Genomic DNA, 19,110 nt, shown 5'->3' on the forward strand with positions numbered 1-19,110 from the left:
ATCAGCTTCCTTCCAAAGGAAGGCTATCCAGGACTCTATCCCTGGGATCACCAGGGTCCAGAAAGTGAACAAAAGAAACCAAAGAGAAAGTCAAGGATGCAGTGAGGAAGGGTTCAGCTTGCCTGTGAAGGAAAAGGCCGCGTGTCAACAGACAGGGGCAGGAGCAAGTAACCAGAAAAGGCAAAAATCAGGATTTTCCCCAGAGTTACCATGAAGTAAAAGAACCCTGCTGACCCCAAGTGCAGGCCAGCAAGATGCCTGTGGACAAGGGGCTTCAAGAACCTTAAGAGCATCCTCTGATGTTGCTTTAACCTGCTCAATGTCCATACATCATTAGAGCAGCAACAGAAGGCCAATGCGCTCAGCTAGAACTAGCCCCACGAAGCGAGAATTCGGCCATGAGGCAGTGCAGTGCGAGAGACAGGGGGTGGAAGGACACAATGCCTCAATGCCCTGTGAACCTGGCTCAAGTCAACCAGCCTGGGGAGCCAGGACACCTCTGCTGAGAAGTGACCCAAGGAATTCCACCTGTGACATTCGTGGAGGGAACGGACACTGGTCTGGAGTCGGAACACTGTATGCTTGAAACTCAAGTATGAATAACTTTGTAAAGCATGGTGCCCTGGTGAAAATGTAAAGAAAACAGAACTGGGAGGGGGAAAAGGCCACCTCAGAAGCTTGTATTGGACAATGGCAAGATGCGTATCTTGCACACATCCAAGCCGAGCTGGATCCCCGGCACCACCCCGGAGGGATCCCTGAATGCAGAGGCAGGCACAGGCCCTGAGCCTGGCCAGGGTGACCCCAAACATACAACAAAGAGAAATCCATCTCAAGTGGATTATGGATCCACATGGATTATTCATTTTCTGTTTGGGGGTTGGAGGGGCGATAAGTGGAGAACACATATAATTTTTCTCAGCGCCTACTCCCAGCTCTGTGCTCAGGGAAGACGCCGGGGGGGACCTGGAGACCACATACAGTGCCAGGGACAGAGATGGGGCTGGCCCTGGGAAAGTCTCACCTGCAATATGATTTCTCCAGCCCCAGCTGGGAGAATTGAATGAGATTCTGCCAGCTGAGCATTCAGCGTATGGCTCGTCCTAAGTGATGAATACATGTTTATCACCAATAGTCTACGGCGTCTTCTGTGTGGACAAATGGGGGTGGGGGGAGGGAAGAAGCTTTTTGCCACAATAGAATCATTTCTCCTGGGCTGGCCTCCTAGCAAGCTATACCACCGCTCGGGCAGAATGTACGAGGGAGAGAGAAATCACGTGCTACTGGCCACTCTCGCAGACCTAAGAATGATCAATAACGACATGCCATTCTGTGCGGGCCCGATCAATATGTGAGCCCCGTCATCATGAACTCACTCGCAGGCGAGCCCTTAGCAGGGGCAGCAGATAAGCTGTGACCATTTTTCTGTATATCTGCAAATGCATCTATCATGGTGACAAATGTGTGCCTGGCCTTATATTTTCTCTGCCCAGTCTTATTCTAATATCACACATCTGTACATACTGCCACATGATTCAGAACCCAGCTCACAGTGTCACGCTCGCTGGACCTGCTGGACTAGAAGACCGTGTTGGTTGGCTGATGTGAGAGAGAGAGAGAGAGAGAGAGAGAGAGAGAGAGAGAGAGAGAGAGAGAGAGAGAGAGAGAGAGAGAGTGTGTGTTCAGGCATGAAGGCACCTGCCTTATATGCAGCTTACCCTGACTTATGCGTGGGAGTCACTCCTGGCAGTATCAGGGGGCTACGGGATACCTGGGATTAAACCCACGCCCCCAAGATGCCGAAGATATCTCTCTGGCCCTCCAGCAATTGTTTTAGATAATGCTAACGCCAGCCAGGAAAACAATTTCATTAATTTCAAAGAAAATTAAATTCAAAGAAAAGAAAAAAAGTTCAATGATTAATTGAGGCAAGAAATCACTGGGATTTTTTTTTATTGTATCATGGGGGAATAGAATCACTGAAAATATTAAAGATGAAGGGAATCCCACATAACGATGACCAGCCAACCAGAGGCGTCATGAGTGAAGATCTTCTCTCCTCCGCACAGAAAGAGCCGTTTTCTCCCACTAACAAGAGGTTCTACTACCAGGCCAGCGGGAGACTCAGCGGGAGACTCAGAGGGCGCTATTTCCCCGCCTAAGGAGCAGCACTTTTCCATTCCTTGGGGATTAGCGTGGAGTCATTTAAAAGAGCTAAGGCTCTCCTGCCTCTAGTGACATGGAGGAAACTCCCGTTTCATTCATTCATTCATTCATTCATTCATTCATTCATTCAACAGTGCCGCGCTTTAGGACAGTGGTTTCCACCCACACGGGCATACAGACCATCTGTTAAAAACCACTAACCTAGGGGGTCTTAATAGCCACACAGGGACCCCGGAGTCACCCACCAATCGGTGGCAAGGAAGTGAACTAACCAATGATTCCCCTGGATCATAATCATGTCCAGGATACCCTGTTGGACAAAGCCATTTCCATCCATCAATATAAGGACTGATGGATGGAAAGGAAAGTTCGGCCGTCCCAACATCAGGGAGCTGGTGCCACACGCAGGGCACCGCCTCAAAATCATCCCGGAACTGGGTGTCCGGGAGGGAGTCTGGATCCCACACACCCAAGCAGTGGCCCCCTGCCACGTGACTGGCTGGACGGCCCCGCGTCCCCACCCATGCTCCCCGAATAACTCGGGGCTGTGGAGGCCCCGGGTTTGCTGCTTGCATACTCAAGAGGGGGCCCCAGGATGAACCTTTGGTCTGGTTGAGCTTTCAGCATGAAACGAACTCCAGACGGAACAGGAGCAATAGCACAGCGGGTAGGGCGTTTGCCTTGCACGCGGCCGACCCGGGTTCGATTCCCAGCATCCCATATGGTCCCCCGAGCACTGCCAGGAGTAATTCCTGAGTGCAGAGCCAGGAGGAACCCCTGTGCATCGCCGGGTGTGACCCAAAAAGCAAAAAAAAAAAAAAAAAAACAGAACCGAATCCGACGATTCAGCTGGTACTTAAACAGCTACGCTGCACCCCAGCTTGGAGAATTGGGCCCAAGGGACAGAGGGAACGCAGCCATCAACCCTCCAGTCTGAACAGCAGCTGGATTCAAGGGTGGGCGCTGCCTGCTGGGTCCTTAGCACAGCGGATGTCTCTGGCCTCTCGTCACCCCAGGGTGAAGCTCTCGGCCACGTGGCCGTCACTGAGCTCAGGCTGGGCTGCGCCCCCTACTGGCCAGGATGGCTAGTGCACATTCTGGTGTGGTCTGATGGGTACCACCTCTGTGTAGGGATGTTTGGTGTGAGCCCGTGTTATTTTCAAAGGCTGAATCAAACACCCACCGATAAACAAGGAGGACTAACAATGTCTGCTGTTCTTTTTCTGGACGACACAGTCCAGCTCATGGAGCTCACCTGCTCCTCAGCCATGTCTGACACATCCACGCTCCCAAAGTAAGAAAGGCTTGGAACAGAAATTCTCCACAGCGGCTGTGAAGGGAGGTCACAGGGCTGGAGCAGGGGCTCTGCATGCTGGAAGGCTGAGCCCTGGCCCTGGCCAGGCCCCCTGAGCACCACTGGAAACCAGCACTGAGCACTAAACTAGGAGAAGCTCCCTGAGCACGTCCAGTGGGATGCAAAATCAAGGAAAAGCCTGCAATGAGAAAACACCTCATGTCGATGTGACCAACGACACCTTCAATAGAGAATTAAATGTGCTGGTAAAATGCAGAGAAACTGTAACTCTTATGCTATACTGCTAAGGATGTAAAACTGTGCAGCTACTATGGAAAAGGGGGCAACGGTTCCTCACACACTTAAAATCAAGGGGGCTGGAGGGATATCACAGTGAGTGAGGCACTTGCCTTGCACATGGCCAACCTGGGTGGGATCCCGGCACAGAGTACGATGCCCTAACTTCTTTTCCAGGAATGACCCCTGATCAGAGAGCCTGAAGTAAGCCCCGCACCCAGCTGGGGATGACCCAAAACAAAACATGATAAAATGCAGCAGTCCCACTCCTAGGAAAATGCCCAAAAGAGTGTAAGGAGGGTCTTGTACAACTATTTCCCAATCATTAGTTTTAGCAGAATCACTCACAACAACCAAAGCAGCGGACTGGAGCCATAGCACAGCAGGTAGGGCGTTTGACTTGCATGCGGCCGACCCAGGTTCTATTCCTCTGTCCCTCTCAGAGAGCCCAGCAAGCTACTGAGAGTACCCCATCCCCATGGCAGAGCCTGGCAAGCTACCCGTGGCGTATTTGATATGCCAAAATCAGTAACAAGTCTTACAATGGAGACGTTACTGGTGCCCGCTCGAGCAAATCGATGAACAATGGGATGACAGCGCTACGACAGTGACACAGTGCTACAGCCAAAGCAGCAATCAGCACCAGTGTCCAAGTAGGGAATGTGTTTTTTGAAATGTGGCGTATCTGAACAGAAGAATGTACTTAGCAACAAAAGGGATTGAATGCGAATAGTGCAACGCCAAGGAAAGCCACATCCAGAGACTGAGCGGTGAAGTCTCCCAGGAATGCAGAGCCCGGTTCCCATCCTGCTCGAGGAAAACTACAACACGCACCCTACCAGTACCAGATGGAGTCTCATGGATTCCACCTTTCTGTGTAGAACCTCTTTCAGAACTCTGAGACTCAGGACAGTTTGGTATTTGAATGGGCCAATCTTTGGGAACTTAACAAGTCCCCAACGTCTTGGTCACTGCATCAAAGACAGGTTTTCAGATCCCATTATGAGGCTCTGCTTCTGGCTCCCTCATAACCCCATGCAGGTTACACCACCAATCGTGGTAGTTCAAATGAAGGCATGGTCCGCCGTGGCTCAGAGATGAAATGTTAGGTGAGAATAAGAGATAACTATACAGAGTCTTCACTGCACATCTCTGAAAATATCAAATCAAATCAAACTACAGAGTATGGGAACTACGAATGGCCAAAGGCGACAGAATGGTAAAGTTGGTCTACAGAATTCAGCTTACCTAGAGGACCACATGTTTGGGGTGTGGGGAGAAAGATGAGGGGGGTGGGGGGCTCTTTGAGATACTGGTGGGGGTAAACGGGCACTCCAGGGATGGGTGTGGTGCTGGAATGATGAACGCAAGCAACTATCATTAACAGTATAGTAAAATCATGGGACTTTCAATAAAAGGAGCAGGGGGGATAAAGATTTTTTTTTTTAAGTTTTCACTGGAACTTTTCCTGTTCAACTCTTGGGGAAATAATGTGATAAATAAATTTGGAGGGTAAAGAATCACTATGATTTGATTACATCATTTATGGATTGTTCCTGCCAAAAAATTGCTCATTTCTAACAAGCTACCCAACGGGCTCGTGCAGAACGTCTAAGGCACTTAAGTCGTGGCAAAGGAGTCCGGGTAGATGGTTGGAGAATGTGTCGGCGCTAAAGCTGAACATATGCACGTGCAGTATTCAGACTTTTTCATTATCAGGAGGGCACCTGAAACAACCGGCTGGACACTGTCACTGAAACAGAGAGTCCCAGCACCCCCATCTTGAAACCTATTCTATTTAAGGAAAGTAATCAGAAATTTCCCCACACTTTCATTCTGAGCCTACTACTCTCACCCCACGCACCTGCCAACAGGTGGTCTCACCGCTTTGGCAAACAGCTTCTCAAGACAGATCACCCTTCCCAAGCCACAGAGGCAAAAGCAGCGGGCACACAGCCCGGCTGCTTCACCCAGGGCGAGCCCAGCAAGGCATGGGGGGGGGGGGCAGAGATGCCTCGCCCTGACCCCTCTGCCTTCATCCTCCAAGGAAAACAACATCCTCTGGGTGCTACTATCTTCCTAGAGCCAGGACGCAGAATCATAAAGCAATTCAACTTGCCGCGTGCATGGAAGTCACTCTCCATTCTCCAGTGCTGCGGGAAACGGAAGAGAGAGCACTGAGAGCATCTAGGGTATCGCTGGCCAGGCCGAGTCTTCCCCTTGGACTGCAGAGAAAGTCCCCTTGGACTGCAGGCCATACCCTAAGCCCTGTGGGGTATGGCCCCCAAACAAAAAAACACAAAAAAAGTGTCTAAGGGTGCCACTAAGACACTTTCCCTTCGGAGCAGAACCTTCTTGACAGAGCTACGACAGAGGGTCCCCGTCCAACCTCTGCCTGAGAGCGACAGTGAAACAGAGTCCTGACCTCCAACATGCTCATCCCCACCCCACGAGCATCACTGGATAATAGCCCTGGCAGCCCCCCACCCCGCATCCCACCTCTTCCCGTGCTGCGGACAAGACAGAGAACACTGCTCGCTCCATTAAGATATTGTTTTATTTAGTTACTGTTTGGAGGAGCCCCACCTGGCAGTGCTCAGGGCATACTCATGGTTCTGCATGCAGGGGTCACTCTGGGTGGGTTAGAGGAAGCCCCTGGGCTCGGGGGATCAAGCCCTGACTCCTGTACTAGCGCTTTATTTTCAAAGCCACTTATCTGGGAAATCTCTAAAGAAACAGCTCACATACTCCTCTCTGAGGATCGGCCCAGTGTCCCGTCATCCCTGAGACTGCGCGTTACAAACGAGAACACGCTCCACGGTACCAGCGACCCGTCAGGGCTCCGCAGCCTGACGTGGCAAACAGAGATTTGTCAGGCTGGAGAAACAGCACAGCAGCTAAGGCACTTGTCTTTCAGGCCACCAGGCTGGGTTCCGTCCCTGACACTACACAGGGTCCTCTGAGCCCTGCCAGGAGTGCCCCCCCAGCTGAGAGCCAGGAGTAAACCCTAAGCCCTGTGGGGTATGGCCCCCAAACAAAACAACACAAAAAAAATTGTAACAAGATAATATAAAACTGGGACTTACTGCCTCAATTTTATTTTAGATTAAGAGAATGGCCTGTTGTTTTACATCATGTATGTGTTTTGTATAGCATATCTAGTTTTACAGAGAGTCTCTTGCCCGCATGCCTGGCTGTGTTCCCCGGGGCCCCTCGGAGGGGATGGGCTCCAGCTTCCCTCCCCACCCCGAGCAGAGCTTCCGGTGGCCAAAGACTACCGGAACCTAGCTACAGCCATGCTCGAGGCCCCTCTCCACACGTTCGGACAGGCCTCATGCATGAAGGTACCAGCAGAGGAACCCAGGTGTGTGTAATCCCATCAATGGCCAACATCCAGAGAGAGACTTAAAAGTGAGCTCCCAGAAGCGATACCTTGTAGCCTACTTCTCCCTCTGGGAGAAACTGGCAAGCTTCTGAGAGTTTCCTGCCCACATGGGACAGCCTTGCAAGCTCCCCATGGTTTATTCATATGCTAAATCCAGTAACAAGCTGGATCCCATTCCCCTGACCCTGAAAGAGCCTCCAGTGTGACATCATTGGGAGGGCCGAGAGAGACTTCTAAGATCTCAGGGAAAGGACGAATGGAGAGGTTACTGAGCCTGCTCGAGAAATCGGTGACTAACGGGACTTCCGTGATCGTGATCTAGTTTTACATTGAAGTAACAATGGCTCATAAAATATACCGAGTTCAGGCATCGTAATTCGACTTCCATGTATGGTATCTCATGAGACCCACCAAGGGTTGAGCTTCCGTCTACCACCTTACAAGTGGCCCTCTCAACAAGGCGCCTGCCTGCCTTGCCCTGGCCTGGATCTGCTCTGGCCTGGGCTTCCCTCTGCGAACTGCCCAGGGCCACCCCGGGGGGGCTGCGGACTGACGTCCTTCCCTCCCACCAGCTCCCGTCACTCCCCGTCACTCTGTGATCCTACGACGCTCTTCTCTCTGTGCTTCTAACTCAACGTGCAAGACACGCGGCAAGTGTCCACCGTTCTGGCTTCTCACCTGACTCTGCAATTGTCCTCGAATGACAAAGCATCGCCCTCCTACGTGTTGTTTCTTGAGGAAGCCGTCTGGGCCTCCAGGAGACCCGTGTTCGCGTCGGCTTCCAACCTCGAGCCAGGACTCTGAGCTTGCTGAACTGTCAGATGGGAGCCGAGGTGTCTACGCTCTCTCTTTTCCCGTCAGCCACATCATCAGAGACAAAAATAAACGTTCAGACCCGAGCAGGCAGCGGTAAACAGAATGTGGGGCACATTTAAAGACGTGCGCTGAGGGAAACGGGGGTGTAAGATGCAACTCTCCTCCAACGTGTTTACCAGACAGAGGGCCCTCACCTATTCCTAAGTTAAAGCAGCAAACTTTAATGCTAAAATTCTCTCATCCTAATAAATACTTTGTGCGACCTTTTCACAACGTCCATGCTACAGAAAAAGAAAACTATGGAGAGGTGGGAGAGGTCATACAGTGGGCAGGGCACATGTCCTGCACACAGCTGCCCAGGTTCGATCCCCAGCACCACCAGGAGGGACACTGAGCAGAGTCAGGCGAAAGTCCTGAGCACCACAGGGTGTGGCCCAAGACATTGCGATGATGTCAAATATCAAACGTTATCGCCCCACTGACATACAGTAATGCTTATCATATGTGTGTTCGCCAAGGCAAAAACCTCATCATTAATTTTACAATAAAAATATAACCCAAGGGCATTTTAAGTTGGCGCTGAAAGAATGCCTGTTCCCCGTGATTAAGTTGATGTGCCTTGCAAACTAGTTGGGGAAAATAAAAACACGTAAATCCCCTAGTACCAAGTAGATACGCACAAATGGAAAACAAAAATAACTTCAATCTTTTGTATCATTTGTGTAAGGTTATTTCAATATCACTAGAAATCAAGCATTTTCAAAAGACATATTTAGTACTGATAAGAAGCGAAAGCACAGCGGGTAGAGCGTTTGCCTTGCATGCGGCCGACCAGGGTTCGATTCCTCCGTCCCTCTGGGAGAGCCCGGCAAGCTACCAAGAGTATCCCACCCGCACGGCAGAGCCTGGCAAGCTCCCCGTGGCATACTCGATATGCCAAAAACAGTCACAACAAGTCTCACAATGGAGACGTTACTGGTGCAGAGGGATGGACAACAGGATGACAGTGCGAAAGTGCTACAGTGATACATAGTTAACAGACTAAGAGTAAATTCAGAGAATACACCAAGTCATCATTTTGTATTGATCATCCCAAAATTCACGCGAGATCTGAATCCAAACTCCCATACTAGCTGAAAATATTTCCAAGCACTGTTTCTTTGATAGGCCTTCACATCTATCTGTGTCTTGTTATGATGGCTGGGGTGAAAGAAGAGGTGAAAGTAGATATGCTTTCGATGAGTCGATGGTACTATTAAACTCAGATTTCAGTGGAATTCGCTTAGACGCGCCTCCTCGTCCCGTTAACTGCGCTGTTCATTACGAACGTGCAACTGCAGTGGATCCTTTGGAAAGGCTGATGGATACGATGTGGGCTCCTCTCTCTCTCTGCTCTTGCGGTGAATCACCGACTCTTGGCTGTTTCCTCAGCCCCGCACCTTCCCTGCTCAGTCAGGCATCTCAGGATTCCCTGCAGGCAGTTGTCTGAGCATCGGGAACAGCGGGTGTCCAGCTGACAGAGTCAGGGCCGGGTCCTGGCACTGGGCACCATGGGAGGCAGGAGGGGCTGCCCCATGCCTCTCCGCCTTCCCGCCTTCCCCTCTAGAGCCTCCCTTCCAGGGATCTGCATCCTGCCGGAGGGGGCAGAGGGGGGCTCCTCCAGTGGGTGATAAGCAAGTGCTTGGTTTTGGGGGGCATTGGCACCCCCTCTCTCAGAGGCTTCTTTCTCCCTCTCAGCACAGCGGAGACCTGGGGGGACAGCTTGTTCTGGGTTGGAATGTGGGTTCAGAGGCTGAGCTGCATCCCTCCACTGTGGGCACGGAAGACAGTGGCAGTCCCCACCCAGCCACCAGGCCGAGGAGGACCTCAGGGGCAGCTCTGCACCTTCTGGCAAGACAAAGGGAGGTACGCCCTAGGAGTAGGTCCAGCGTGGGGTAAGCCCTGGACGACTTGAGCGTCCCCACGGTAGCACGCCCATCTGCAACAGCTAATACCCAGCTATGTCCTTCCCCCTTAGTCCATTGCTCGTTCTGTTCTAATTCCTTGCGATGAATACAGAGCCGATTCATGACCAGTTCTTCTGTCCTGCAACTATACTACATGCCAACGAAAGGGTCTCCGTGGGCCAGACTGGCCATATTCTTGCCTCGTGATTCGCTGGCCTGCCTGGCATTCCGTTATGTTCTCTGAAGTCCGCTATAACAATTTAGGGTTAACTTCTGAACAAGATTTTGAATTATTCTAGAAGGGAGCGTAAGAAGAATCCTCTAATTTCCCAAAGAGAAGGAAATATGTTTCTTTCCTTCAGAACAATTCAATTTATCAAGGTAAAATTAGCTTGCAAGGTGCAACCCTCGATCAGGGGTCCAATGTGCCCCTACATTCACCATCTCATGCCGATCTCCCTCCACAGAAGTCCCCGGGCACCTTCCCGACTGTCCGCCACCTGAGAGCCCCAGGCTTTGTCTCCAGTGCTCACTGTCCTTCCCCTGGTTTTGTTTCTTTAAACGTCATGTAGATTTTGAAGGACTGTCCATACTGTTTTCAAAAAAGGCTGGACCAGTTGGCAGTCCTTCAAAAACTAGAAATTGAGCTTCCATACGATCCCACAATACCACTTCTGGGAATATATCCCGAAGGTGCAAAAAAGCACAGTAGAAATGATATCTGTACCTATATGTTCATTGCAGCACTGTTCACAATAGCCAAAATCTGGAACCAACCCAAGTGCCCGAGAACAGATAACTGGTTAAAGAAACTTTGGTACATCTACACAATGGAATACTATGCAGCTGTTAGGAGAGATGAAGTCATAAAATTTGCATATAAATGGATAGACATGGAAAGTATCATGCTAAGTGAAATGAGTCAGAAAGAGAGAGACAGATATGGGATTGGAGTGATAGCACAGCGGGTAGGGCATCTGCTTTGCACGTGGCCGACTCGGGTTCAATTCCCAGCATCCCATATGGTCCCCCAAGCACCGCCAGGAGTTATTCCTGAGTGTAGAGCCAGGAGTCAGCCATGAGCATCGCCCGGTGTGACCAAAAAAGCAAAAAAAAAAAAAGAAAGAGCGAGAGAGAAAGAGGGACAGACATAGAAGGACTGCACTCATTTGTGGAACAGAAAATAACATAACACAAGACCGACACCCAAGGACTGTAGATATAAGGGTCAGGAAGATTGCTCCATAATTGGAAGCCTGCCTCATGAGTGGGTGGGGGGAAGGCAGCTGTGATGGAGAAGGGATCACTAAGTCAAAGATAGTTGGAGGAATCGCTCGGGATGGAAGACTCGTGTTGAAAGTAGACAAAAGACCAAACGTGATGACCTCTCAGTGTCTGTGTTGCAAGTCATAATGCCCCAAAGTAGAGAGAGAGTATGGGGAAACTGTCTGCCATGGAGGCAGGGGGAGGGTGGGAAAGGGGGGGTATACCCGGGATATTGGTGGTGGGGAATGTGCACTGGTGGAGCGATGGGTGTTTGATCATTGTGTGATTGTAACCCAAACATGAAAGCTTGTAACTATCTCACGGTGATTCAATAAAATTAAAAAACAAAAGTCATATAGATGTGAGATCACCGGGTATTTTCTTTCTCCCGAAGTTCTCCCACAGCCCTGGAGTTCCACCCGTCTGGCAGCGAGACTTCCTCCTTTCCTGTTTGCTGACAGCTGAGGACGATTCCAAGGAATCAACATTAGGCTGCATACGTGGAGTGGGAGAGAGAGTTCAGGGGACAGGTGAGGCACTCGCCTTGCATGTGACCAACCTGGGTTCACTAGACGGGACAAACACCCGCCCTCCTCCACAAGTGCCACCACAAAAGACCCCTAAGCACAGAACCAGGAGTAAGCCCTGAGCACCACCTGCTGTAGCCCCCAAACCAAAAGCAAAGATAAACTCTATCACCAATATCTATTTTTAGAGAGAATCCTCAATGTTGAAGGCAGCCATATAAAAAAATATTTTTTTTCTGAAAGTTTATTTGTTGAAATGTTTTCTATTACTATTTAACCTGCAACTGGAGAAGAATAGGGTTGGAAAAGCTTTCCCCCAATTTAATACCATCATCATCTGGTTAGGAGGGTTACTAACCCTTTAGACAAAGAGATGATGGCACAAGAGGGGACACCAGAGGGGAGGGCGCTTGTCTTGCATGTGGCTGACCTGGGTTCGATCCCTGGCACCCCATAATATGGTCCTCTGAGCACTGCCAGGAATGATCCCCGAGTGCAGGAATGATCCCAGGAGTAAGCCCTAAGCACCACCAGGTATGAGGGAGGAGAAGAAGAAGCAGGAGAAGGACTAGGAAGAGAAGGAGGCAGGCAGCTGTGGTGATAGTGGCAAATGAGACGGAGGAAGAGGAAGAAGTGGAGGAGGAGGTGGAGAAGGAGGAGGGGCAGGCAGAGGAAAGATTTAAAGGGAAGAAAAACATGATGCTAAAATATAAACATCAATTCCAATGAAAACTGCCCCCAAAACAAAACATATACATATACATACTAATAAACAGCAGCAAAATGTTGAGACTATATAACAATCAAATAAATGAATCTTGCATATTAAAAAAAACCTCAGAAGACAATTATGTTCTATTTAAGCTTCCTTCTTTTAAAAGTGGTTTTATGGAATAGCCTGGTAATTATATATACACACACCGGTAAACATAAAGAACAGATTTTTTTTAAGTCATCAAAAATACTGAAACATACGATTTTTTCCATCAAAATTGTTTTTCATTTCCTATTTGGAAAATACCAAGGCGTATAAACACGGCCCTCCAGAGGTGTGAAAGAAGAACCCTATTAGTGATACTGCACGATAACTTCAGTTTTCATTCCATGAAGAGCTTCTCTCTCTTCTTCCCGGGACCAGAGAGAACCGCCACACGTGGCCTTTCACATCAAGGTTCACGGGCTGCCCTGAGGATGCATCCCTCGGAGCCAAGCGCCAGCCAAGTGCAGAAAGCGAAGAAACCACCAAGAAACAAATGCCAATCGTACTTCGCTTCCCTTCCCATCTCAAGGCAGCTAAAAGCTTCAAGAAAACAGGGGTCGGAGCGATAGCACAGCGGGGAGGGAGTTTGCCTTGTATGTGACCAACCCAGGTTCAATCCCCGGCATCCCACAGGGTTCCCCCAGCACCGCCAGGAGTAATTCCTGAGTGCAGAGCCAGGAGTAACCCTTGAGCATCGCTGGGTGTGATCCAAAAAAGCAAAAACAAGAAAAGAAAAGAAAAGAAAAGAAAAGAAAAGAAAAGAAAAGAAAAGAAAAGAAAAGAAAAGAAAAGAAAAGAAAAGAAAAGAAAAGAAAAGAAAAGAAAAGAAAAGAAAGACACCGATGCTTGCCAGTGCTCTATTCCTCCGGGGAGTCCAACTGCTCCCCAAAGTCCCTTCCAAGCTCGGGCAACCTTGCACCCCAACCTTGCGCCCTGAGCTAGGACCGGCATCGCGGCGGCCGCTGCAGCATCTCCCAGAGCGTCACTGCAGAAGGGCCGGCGACTTCTTCCCCTGTGGCAGAGCCGCTGCCCAGCCCACGCCCCTCTCCTCCGCCTGAGCCCAGCGGGGCCCCGGGGCCCCCGGGAGCAGCAGGACACGCGTGTCCAGGGAGCCCGGAGTCTTCAAGAGGCAGCGGCCAGGCGAGGCCTCTGGGGGCTTTCGCTGCCAGCCTGGACGTCTCAAATTAATAACATTTTTCATTTCTGTCTCCGCAATTACACGAGCGGCTTTTTCCAGGGCTCTTCAAGGCATCCTCGCTCTCTGATTGCCTCTGCCAGCTCCAGCCACCGGGCCGCAGGCAGCCTGCGGTCACCATGGCAACCGCGCCCACAGGGAGGGGGAAGCCGGCAGGCGCCAGAGGAGCCCGAGGTCCTCGGGACAGATGCGGGAGCGAGGAGGATGGGAGGCCAGGGGAGCGAGAGGCCGGCAGGACCAGGAGCGACGGGGAAACTTGGCAAGTGTCGCTGATGCACGACTTCCAGATAGAGGAAATGTGAAAATCAGGCCCGCTAGTGCGTCGGGGTGGAAGGAGGGAGGGAAGGAGGGAGGGAGGGAGGAGAGAGGAAAGCAGGTAGATTCCATCTGCCTCCTCTTAATATCCATGAACTGCATTTCAGAGAAGCTAATGTGAAAATATCAAAAACCAGCAAGACGGCTTTGAAGTGTGCTACCATATTATTTGAGCAAATTATCATAATATTTATTTGCGACCATGATTCATGCCCTATTCTGTGCCATTAATGAGGGTTTGACATTCAGTTCTTTCCTTCGTTTTTTTTTAATTAAAATCTTCAGTTTTTATTTTATGGACAAGACTTGGGAGCAAGATTTTACTCATCAAACAACAGGCTCTCAAGAACTAGCTCCTAAACTTCAAGGGCGTGTGCACTGTCCGACTCTCTCCTTCTCTCTCTCTCCCTCTCTCTCTCCCCTTCTCTCTCTCTCCCCCTTTCTCTCTCTCTCCCTCTCTCTCTCCCTCTCTTTCTCTCCCTCTCTCTCTCTCTCCCTCTCTACCCCTCTCTCTCTCTCTCTCTCTCCCTCTCTCTCTCTCTCTCTCTCTCTCCTCTCTCTCATGCACCTCACTGTTTCTTCAGGTAGCATGCACTTCTTCAGGTAGAATGCGTATCGGGCAGTTCTGCACCTCCTGTGGGCATGTCCTCATGTCCTCACTCTCTGTCATGCGTGGCCTGGCCACAGAAGGCAAGGCCTTCCACCACAGCGCAGTGCCCAAGTCTATGGCATGCAGTCTAGGCCCAGCTACTCCTTTGGCATTATATTATTAAACAGGCTGTGCCCAAGGGATGCTGCTCAGACAAGCCCAGTGACATCTGAGCTGCAGAGAAACACACCAGCTCAGACGTTCAGTGTGCCTCATGCAGTACCTGGAACATCGCTCTACTGAAGAAGTGACAACATAAGCTGCAGCCCATCTGCAGTTCAGCTAGACTCTGCATATTTTCACCGCATAATCCAGGGTGCTGAACCAAGCCTACCCCGGTACTTTCTGGGAGGCATGGGGTGTGCATGAGAGCTAGGGATAAGATGCTTAAAGCTCTCAGTAGGATGTTCCATAAAAGAAAGACCAATTACTTTGGGAGGTGGGGTGTGAAGGGAAGGAAGGGAAGACTCCCGCTCATTTCAGACATTTTGAAAACAAATGGCCTTTTGATTCTCTACAAGCCACTCTGAAGAAAATACAAGAGAACTTTTGGAAAATTTTAAGCTATCTCTGACTGGAAACCATCATCAAAGTGAAGAAAATGAGGTTCCAAAATTTCCATTTGACTAACTTTCACAAATTATTCCCCTCACCTGAACTATATATCCAGAACAAAGATGATGAAAGTGCTTTAAGATCAAACACTTAGTAATGAATAAATCAATTCAAATGACAATTACAAAATATTAGCACATAGTCTATATCTATTAAAAACAAACACCACCACCACCAACAACAAAAGACTCTTTACCTTACTGAAGGTAAAAAGGGCTGGAGCAATAGCACAGCAATAGGGCGTTTGCCTTGCACACACCAACCCAGATTCAATTCCACCACCCCTCTCGGACAGCCCAGCAAGCTACTGAGAGTCTCCTGCCCACACAGCAGAGCCTGGCAAGCTACCCGTGGTGTATTCAATATGCCAAAAACAGTAACAAGTCTCAAAACGGAGACGTTACTGGTGCCTGCTATAGCAAATTGATGAGCAATGGGATGACAGTGCTATAGTGACATTGATACCTTACTGAAATTCTTAAAAACTTGATCAGGTGCTTTGAAAAGCTCAAGTATCAAAAATGAGCACAGTGGCCCAGAGTTTTATCATACAGCTGGTAGGGAGGGTGTTTGCCTTGCACACAGCCAACCCAAAAACAAAACAAAACAAAACAAAAACGCTTGGAAAAAAGAGCCGTTATCTTTTAGGATAGCTGCAGGATTGCCAATACAATGCAAAAAAAAAATGATAGAGCATTTCCATTTTCCTCCACTTGGTTTCCCCTCTAACACTGAATATCAGTGTGATGTATTTGCGAAACCCAGGGGCAGCAGTGTTGCATTAATCTGGACTACCTCTCTACTTCACTTGGACGGACTTCATGACTTCATTTTCCTCCAACGTCCTTTTGTTCCTCCAGGCTATCACACTTCATTTAATCTGCATGTCACCCTGAGCTCCCCACAGTGGACCATTTCTGGAACTTTACTTGGTTTCCAAAGCCCTTGAGAGTCTCGAGGTTGCCTGATTGGTTCTCATGTCGAATTATGAGTTTCTTACGGGGTTAGGGATGGAGGCCTTTTGTCTGACATCTTTCTCAAGATTACGTGGAGGACTCTGAGTCTTCAGGAGAAAGGAATAAAAGCCAAGTGACATATTTAATACGTGACATCAAGGGCAGAAACCATATATTTTAATGACAATTTTTTTGAATTACATAGATTCTTAGAAACTAAATCCTTTTCTAACGCACCCAATTTAGCATTACCCACACATACAGTAGACAGCCCATTTGCAAAGACCAAACAGCATTCTCAAACGGATTCTAACATTACTTAGAATGGATGTAAGGGTTCTAAAGTATGTGGGGCTGGAACAATGGTACACAGGGTAGGGCACTTGCCTGGCACACAGCTGACCCAGCTTTGATCCCCAGGACCCTATATGGCCCCCTGGCCCATCAAGAATGATCCCTGGGTCCAACACAAGTAAGCCCTGAGCACTGCCAGGTATGGCACAAAAACAAAACAAACAACAATAAAAACAGGATGGTAAGCTACAAAAAAAAAAAAAAATGATGGACCCAAAAGACAGAGCTGAAGGGCTTCAACATAACCTTTGCACACCTGAGGTCCTGCTACCATTCTCTGATCCTACCTTGCCCCAAAAGATAACTGAATGTGACCCTCACAATGATTTTAAAAAATGTCGACTCCTGGGTCCTGTAATGATAGCACAGCGGGTAGGGTATTTGCCTTGCACGCAGCCAACCCGGGTTCAATCCCTGGCATTCCCTAGAGTCCCCCAAGCACTGCCAGGAGTAATTTCTGAGTGCAGAGTGCAGAGCCAGGAGTAACCCCTGAGCATCTCTGGGTGTGACCCAAAAAGCACAAAAAGAAAAAGAAATTAAAATGCTGACTCCTTTGGAGCTAAAAGACCAAAATCTGGAGTATACATCCTGATAGCGAGGGGTCAAAAACTCATCAAAGGGTCTGGGGAGATCGCCCTAAGAGCACAGCACAAGCTTTACATGCCGGAAGCGCAAGTATGAGCACTGATCAATTTGTCCCCAAACAAAAAAACAAAAACCCTCAAAAAAAATACACACTGGGAAGAGTGACAGCCTACCACCCTCTCCCCAGGGCCAACTCACCATTTGGCAGTTCCCTAAGGTTCCCAAGGAACTTCAGGGAACGCTTTCCAGCCTTGCCAAACTCCAGCCAATCAATGCTTTCCCCCATTGGCATATCTCCGCCTGTTCTTGAAAACACCAGACAATTTGAATCTCTTAGGTTATTAACTCACTCTGAATGGGGGGGGCAGGGGACATAACTGCTACTCTGCTGTTATTTGTCAGTGCCGTGGTTAATAAGATTAATGATTATATTTAACTTGCCATTTTGTGGGTCAAATACGGGGGCACGTCAGCAACTTCACATTTAGCAATTTCAGCCAATCCTCACAATGCCAATATCGCTGTGGGCCGGGTTCCTACTTCTCCAGTTCCGAGGAGGACTCCTCAGTCGAGGCCTTCCCAAGGCACTGCCCTTTGTAAAGCATCAGCGGAGAGGCCCAGGCACTCACGGGAGAAGACTCTGGTCAAATGCTCAAATGGTGAGAGTGGTTGGGAAATGCCAAGCACGCCACTGGAGCAATGGGACGGAGGGCAGGTCACTTGGAAGGAGCTGCCACCAAGCCCATGTGTGTCCAGAATCGGGACCAGATCGTGATGACACATTTTCAGTTACAACCCCCCAAGTTGCTCTCCAACTAAACCAGGTCAGTGCTTTCAAAACATGCTTTATGGATTCAAAAGCCGGAGATGCAGAAATAGCCCGTGCACAATTCGAAGAGAGAAATAAATCAATCCAAGTTGTTGCTTGAGCAGGTGAACACCCATTTTACTATCAAAGGCAAGCTGTTGGCAGGACCACCCCCAAACCTCACGCATTTCCTATGTTTCAAAGGCATAATTCGAATAAGGGATTCGATTTATCTAAATGGGGATTCTGAAATAGCAAAGTCCAAACAAGGAATAAATGTTAGTAAAAGCAAACATGTGCTTCTTTTCACATTAATATTAATTCTATGTTATAGACATTCCTATTTGAGATAAAATAAATATGAAACTGCTAAAAAAGACAAAAATCATGAATAAGTTTCCGATAGTTTGTCACATAGCACTGTCATTGTGTTGTTCATCAGTTTGCTGGAGTGGACACCAGTAACGTCTCCATTATGAGACTTTTTGTTACTGTTTTTGGCATATCGAATATGCCTAGGGGAGCTTGCCAGACTCTGCCGTGTCAGCGGGATACTTTCGATAGCTTCCCGGGCTCTCCAAGAGGGACAGAGGAATCGAACCCGGGTCGGCCACATGCGAGGCAAATGCCCTTCCCGCTCCAGCCTGGTAGCTCAGAGGGTAGGGCGTTTGCCTTGCATGCAGCCGACCGGTGTCTATACAAAAACGTATTGCTAAATAAACCATGCAAATAACATGAAGGAAAGAGAAAAGCAATATAACATTATTGGTGCTTGATGGAACTGGGTGTGCCTCGGGGCACTGTTGTGGGAGTAGCTCAATAAACCTCAGCTCCCTGCAGGAGGAGCAAGGACAGCCCAGCGTTATCCAACAAGTAGGGTTCATTTTTGCATGTACTGTTAAATTGGATACAATATCTATGATTTGGAATATAGAGTCAATCAAAATTAAAGTGAATTGTCCCAAATAAGCTAAGTGCTAATGTAATATGTTAAAATACTGTACTTTCTATTATAAAGGGTGAATGTTAACAGAGATCTAAGCTACAACTGTTGAACTCTGGAACGTGCCTGCCAAGCAAAGGAGGCTGGGTGGGCAGGAGGGAACACGGGAGCTCTGCTGGAGGGAAGTTGATACTGTGATGGGATTGGTGTTGAAATATTGTGCAGCATTGCAC

General features: G+C 48.9%; 1 protein-coding gene across 7 annotated transcripts in view; it reads right to left on the reverse strand.

Annotated features, from left to right (window-relative positions):
- The window catches only part of CTNND2 (catenin delta 2), a 902,659-nt gene that overhangs the window by 866,060 nt on the left and 17,489 nt on the right, over positions 1 to 19,110 (reverse strand). The gene's annotated exons all lie outside the window — the stretch shown is intronic.

This window comes from Sorex araneus, chromosome 1 (genome assembly GCF_027595985.1).
Source record: "Sorex araneus isolate mSorAra2 chromosome 1, mSorAra2.pri, whole genome shotgun sequence".
Taxonomy (NCBI): domain Eukaryota; kingdom Metazoa; phylum Chordata; class Mammalia; order Eulipotyphla; family Soricidae; genus Sorex; species Sorex araneus.